At 36.0% G+C, this 5,935-nt stretch overlaps 1 pseudogene; it reads left to right on the top strand.

Annotated features, from left to right (window-relative positions):
* Positions 1-3,816: 3,816 nt before the first annotated feature.
* Positions 3,817-4,718, top strand: LOC146907214 (uncharacterized; annotated as a pseudogene).
* Positions 4,719-5,935: the final 1,217 nt, after the last annotated feature.

The raw sequence follows: 5,935 nt of genomic DNA on the forward strand, positions 1-5,935 counted from the left end.
TTTGTATTGTGAGCACCTCTGATTGTATATCAAGTGTTCAACCTTAAACAATTTTCTGTGTAATTTTGTTTAGTTAGGAAGTCTCTTGCAGTTGTGCTTGAGCAGGAAGTCTCTTGATTGTGTTCTTGAGCAAAGGAAGTCTCTTGCTTGTGTGCTTGAGCATTGGAAGTCTCTTGCTTGTGTGCTTGAGCATTTGTAATCAGATATTACTCATAGTGAAATCTCCTTGGAAGTGCAAGGGGGACTGGACTACTTCCGGATTGTGGAAGGAACCAGTATAATTGCTTTGTGTCGTTCTTCTTCTCTCTCTCTGTTTTATTCCGCTGCATTTAGATTCTGATTATCACTTCAGAAGCTGTCTCGCTTAGCTTCTGATCAGTGTGTTCAGTTTTTAGGAGAAACGAAGAATTTTTCTAAAACACAATTCAACCCCCCTTCTTGTGTTTTTCTCACCTTCAGACCCAGCCCAGAGGCAGTGTTTTACTTACACTTGGGACTACCTGGATGCTAACAAGCGGGCGATGACTTCATTGCATGACTCTATGTACCGGATGCAGCTACATGCCGGTTACCCAGCAGACCATCAGGTTCCTTTTCCAGAGGCTTTTCAAGCTTATTGTGCTTGGCCTGGGGACAGGCCATTTGTCTATGGAGGGGGTGGTTCTTCAGATATGCATGTTGATGATCCAGCTGATGAGGATCAGGGTGGGGCAGATTTACATGATCCAGATGCGGTGGTGAGTGCAACAAATTCTAGTGAAGACACTCAGAGTTATGAAGAGGAGGAGTTTTAGGGAGCAGAACTCGAAAGCACATCTGAATTGAGAACATTTGAAGATGCTTTCAGTCAATTCCTTATTTCTAGAACTCATCTTTTATTGCTTTTTGTTAATTACTCTTTGAACTATTTGCTTCTGTTGATGTTTACTTTGTTATGTATGACTTTAGTACTTTGGGATGTTTTGAATTTTGTATTGTTCCGTACTATGGGATGTTGTATTGTGATGTTTGTCAAGACAATGTGTTTAATTACGGGTTGTTAGTATTGTTTTAATAACGTATTGTGTTATTTTATTTTTGTGGATGTACTTCATTCTGAGCTATTTTTAAAAAATTTGTGGAAGTTTGATAGCCAAAGTGAGCAAATCTCAGATGATTGATAATGATTCATTTTGTGATTAAAGCGCAAAGCCAAGGTACAAGTTTCCGGTTTTTCTAGATTTTTACTTGAATGTGAAATGGGTACTTTGCACAAATTTCATGTAATTTAGTTCTTCGCAATAATATATTTGTTTGTGAACCACTTAGTACTAGCCTAAAAGTGAGGAAACCTCAATGTTTGTACATATGCAAGGAGACCGGCTTTCATTGTTTAACTCGGTTGTGTTATGTTAAATCCAATCATTGTTTTAAATTGTGTGAAGGCATGGAAGTGATCAATGCACATTTTTGTTTATGAGTGAAACTTACTTGACCACAAATAGCCTACCTTGTGAGAGAGCGAGTATTTGCTAACCCACTTGAGCCAAATGAATCGGAGTCATCAATTATGAACTGTCAATTCATAAGCACAATGCTTGATGAAGTTGCCTTTAAATTTTTCAAAATTCAGTTCATTTTTGACGCACTTTAGGACTCTGATATGTTTTTAATTGTTGAACCCTAAAATTTCATTGTTATTTGTCCCTTTTGCCTTAGAGTAGAGGAACATTCAATTAGGGTATTTGTTGATTCAAGTTGGGGAGAGAAGGTAGATGTAAATCTTATGTCAAGTACTATGGTGTAATTTTATCTTTGATCAAGACGACATGTTGTTGTAAATACAAAAAGAAAAGAAAAACAATGTGTACATGAAAAGAAAAAAAAAAAAAAGAGAAAAAGAAAGGAAAATCCAAAAAGAAAATAAGTTGTCAAGATCAAAGTGCTTCATGTTTAAGCACCAAGGGTTTGTAATGATTGGTAGGAAAGATTGTGAATTTTAATGGTTGATACAAGGAATGTTCCTCTTTGATAGGCTTTTTGATTTCAATTGCCCCACATATGACATTTCTTTTGTAGCCAAGCCAAGTTATAACCCTCAAAGACCTTTTGATCCATGTTTTTATGCCTTTTGAAACGATATTTGGATGGCCACATAACTTGATTGGAATGTTAACTTGATTGCCGGATGTGTGTTCATAACCCTCATTTATATGTTTTCAATTGTTTATCTACTTGCAAAGAAGTGGGTTAGGTGTGGTTTGTGAATAAATGTGTTATTGTTTTGAACTATTTGACATGTACTTTGTGTTTAGAACTCATTTCACATTTGCAGTGGATTGCCAGATAAGTCGGAAGCTTCAGACTTGCCCGCGCATATTTGTCAAATCATTCATCTGTAAAAGCTTTCAAAGTCTTTCTTACTTGTGTTTGGGCGTAGCTTGTTATGTTTTTGATATTTTGTTTGAGGACAAACAGAAAGTTAAGTTGGGGAGAGTTTGATAAGTGCCAGGAAGTAGTACTTTTAATGTTTATTTATGGCATGTTTGTTACTTGTTTCACAAGTTATCCAGGGAAAAGCCGAGAGAAAAGTGAATTTTGACCTATTACGCTTTAGTCATCTTACTCTACCCATTTGTGCAGGAATTGAGTGTCCAAACATCAAGCAAGTGCAAAAACAACAAATTTAGGCAAAGGCCAGCTCGCCATGGCGAGCTGAAGGCGAGCTAAATGGCGAGGACTTCCAGAGAGCACCAGGCCACTTCGCCACTGAGATGGCCATGGCGAGAAATTTCGCCAGCCGAACCAATGGCGAGTTGAAAGGCGAAAGTTAGGCGGTTTGATCAATTTTTGGTGACGTGGCAGAATTCCATTGGTGAAGAAGACTGAGCTCGCCATGGCGAGCTTAATTCTGCCAGGCGAAATGTGACTTTTGCAGATTTGTATAAAAGCTCATTTTCTCTCATTTCTAGATATTAAGTTAGTTTTTATCTTAGTTTTTCTCAGAGTTTTCATAGGTAGATATTTCTTAGGGAGAAATAAAGTAGATCATATAGAGTGAGAGTGATTTTGGAAGTTGGATCTTTATTTCTTTGTTGAGACATCACAAGTGTAATGAATCCTTCCTTTTCAATCCATCCTTGCAAGGCTTCCATGATGATGTGTAGCTAAATACTCTTTGTTGGGATGAGAGGTACTTGATCTTGCTAAACATGTAATCCTTTTGATCTTGCAATATATGGTTCTAGCAATTTATATTCAATATTGTTGTTATTCTTGTGTTAATGCTTTCAATGAGATTCAAGATGATTTGGACACAAACTCTTGAATCTAGAGCTAGAGTAGCAATATATCTTAGGTTAACTTACTTGACATCTTTGTTAATCTTGTGATAATCACCATAATCAAGAGTTAAATGCTTTCGGATACTTAATCAGGCTGGACACGGTCGATTAAGTTATCCGATCGACTTTGTTATTGTTTAAGAGATTTGGACACGAATGTTTAAACGATACCTTAGAGCTAATTATATCGCTTTGGACACGAAGGATAGTTTAGAATTGATTGTGATAATGTTGTTTATAAAGCTAGAATTCGTATGGATCATTAGGTTACGTGTGTCGCTTGGTTAAGGAACGCTACTCCTAACAAGTTTCAATCCTTATTTACCTCAACTTTTACTTTTTGCAAATTAGTTTAGCTAATCACATTTCAAACAAATATGTACTCTTAATACTTTGAATGATAATTGATGTTGAAATATCCTTGATAACGCACTATTCCCTGTGGAGACGATACAAAAATACTTATCTTGTTTGATGCAAAACTACATACATCAATAACATTGACGTGTTTAACCTTCGTGATCAAGGGTATGATGGTGCAAGCAATATGAGAGGAGAATGGAACATTTTACAAACTGTGTTTATGAAGGATTGTCCTCATGCATACTACATTCTTTTTTTTTTCTTGCTCATATATTACAACTTGCCTTGGTTACTGCATCATGAGATTCAAACCAATTCATAAATTCTTTGAGAAGCTGACTTTTATTGTCAATGATGTTTGTTCTTCTCCTAAGCGTCATGATTAGTTACAATCTTCCCAACTAAAAGAAATTGATTAGTTGTTGGAGATTGATGAGATTGTACCCGGTAAAGGTGAAAATCAAATTCGTACTGTGAAACGAGCTACAGATACTCGGTGGGGATCACATTTCAATTCTATTTCTAGCTTGATAAATATGTATGAAGCAACTTGTTGTGTTTTGAAAAAAAAATGCAAAGGAAGCAACAAATTATTCAACAAGTGGAAATGTTGATAGGGCTTACAATTACTTGATGTCATGTGATTTTAGATTGATCTTGCATTTAATGAAAGAAATCATGGGGATAACATATGTGCTTTGTCAAGCCTTGAAACTAGAATCTCAGGATGTAGTTAATGACATGTTTCTGGTTTGTAACACAAAAACTCTTATTCAACAATTGAGAGAAGATGGTTGGGATAAATTGATTGCTGATGTGAGGATTTTTTATATAAGACATGATATTGACATTCCTGATCTAGATGATATCCATTCAGCCACAAGATTTATACGCTCTCGTGTTGAAGAGAACCATGTAACAATAGAGCATTACTTTAGAGTTGAAATATATTTTACTACCATTGATAAACAATTACAAGAGTTGAATAGTAGATTTAGGGAGCAAGCAATGGATTTGTTAACTCTAAGTTGAGCTTTGGCTCATAAGGATACTTATAAAGCTTTTAACATAGATATTGTTTGCACTCTTGTTGAAAAATACTATCCCAAGCTTAACTTGAATTGTCAACTCCAACAACTCATTGTTGATGTTCATATTGACCATATCTAGGGGATAATGGCTAGTGGGCATGTGGAGATAGGAAGTCCAACGTGATTGCGTTTGGAGAAAATCTTGCATGAGGTTCGGGGAGGGATAAATTATCGTCTAAGGCGGAGGGATGGTAGGGTTGCACAATAGTTTTCTGACTGTGTTGTACGGTTTGGATAAATTATGTTTTTAATTTATGTTTAAAGCTTCAAATTATATAATCTGAACTGCCTACTAGTCTTTGCGGGGTTTGGTACCTTACATATTATATAATACAAACTGATATTTGCTTTTTTAGATTTTTATTTTCTAAATTGTGTTGAGACTATATTTGGATGAACCAGGACAACTTGTGATTGTTTTATAGCTTTGTTAGGAGACTGGGATAATAATAATCCAAAAATCGTGAAAAAAATGGTTTGAATTATGGAATTCAAAAGAGGTATTTTCTTCAAATTATTAGAGGTGTGCAAAAGAATTGGTTAACCTCAACCAAATCACAAACCAAACCTGATCCATATTTGACAAGCCCAGCCCAAATACTTAAAACCAAAACCGGCCCATATTATGTCAAAAACTTAAAACCGGATTTGAATCGGGTGTCAACAGTTCTCTAAGTTGATGCAGGGAGAGTTTGAGATGTCTCTCATGGGAGAGCTTACCTTCTTCCTTGGTCTTCAAATAAAGCAAACCCGTGACGGCATCTTCATAGGTCAAACAAAGTATGCACTAGAATTACTCAAGAAGTTCGACATGCAAGATTGTAAGTCCATTGCAACTCCTATGGCTTCAGCACTATCAATTGACAAAGATGAATTTGGCATTAAGGTATATGGTATGAAATACCGAGGTATGAGCGGCTCCTTGTTTTATTTAACCGCAAGTAAACCCGACATTATGTTTAATATTTGTATGTATGTATGCTAGATATCAAGCCTCCCCTAAGGAATCACATTTAAAAATTGTAAAAAGGATTTTAAGATATTTGAGTGGCACCATTAACTATGGATTGTGGTATCCAAGGGGGAGTTCTTGTTGTTTAGTCAGGTTTTCGGATTCAGACTTTGCCGGTTGCAAATCGGATCGGAAAAACACAAGTG

The sequence above is a fragment of the Medicago sativa genome, chromosome 7 (assembly GCF_051527215.1).
Source record: "Medicago sativa cultivar Bolivia chromosome 7, Bolivia_mono, whole genome shotgun sequence".
Classification (NCBI taxonomy): domain Eukaryota; kingdom Viridiplantae; phylum Streptophyta; class Magnoliopsida; order Fabales; family Fabaceae; genus Medicago; species Medicago sativa.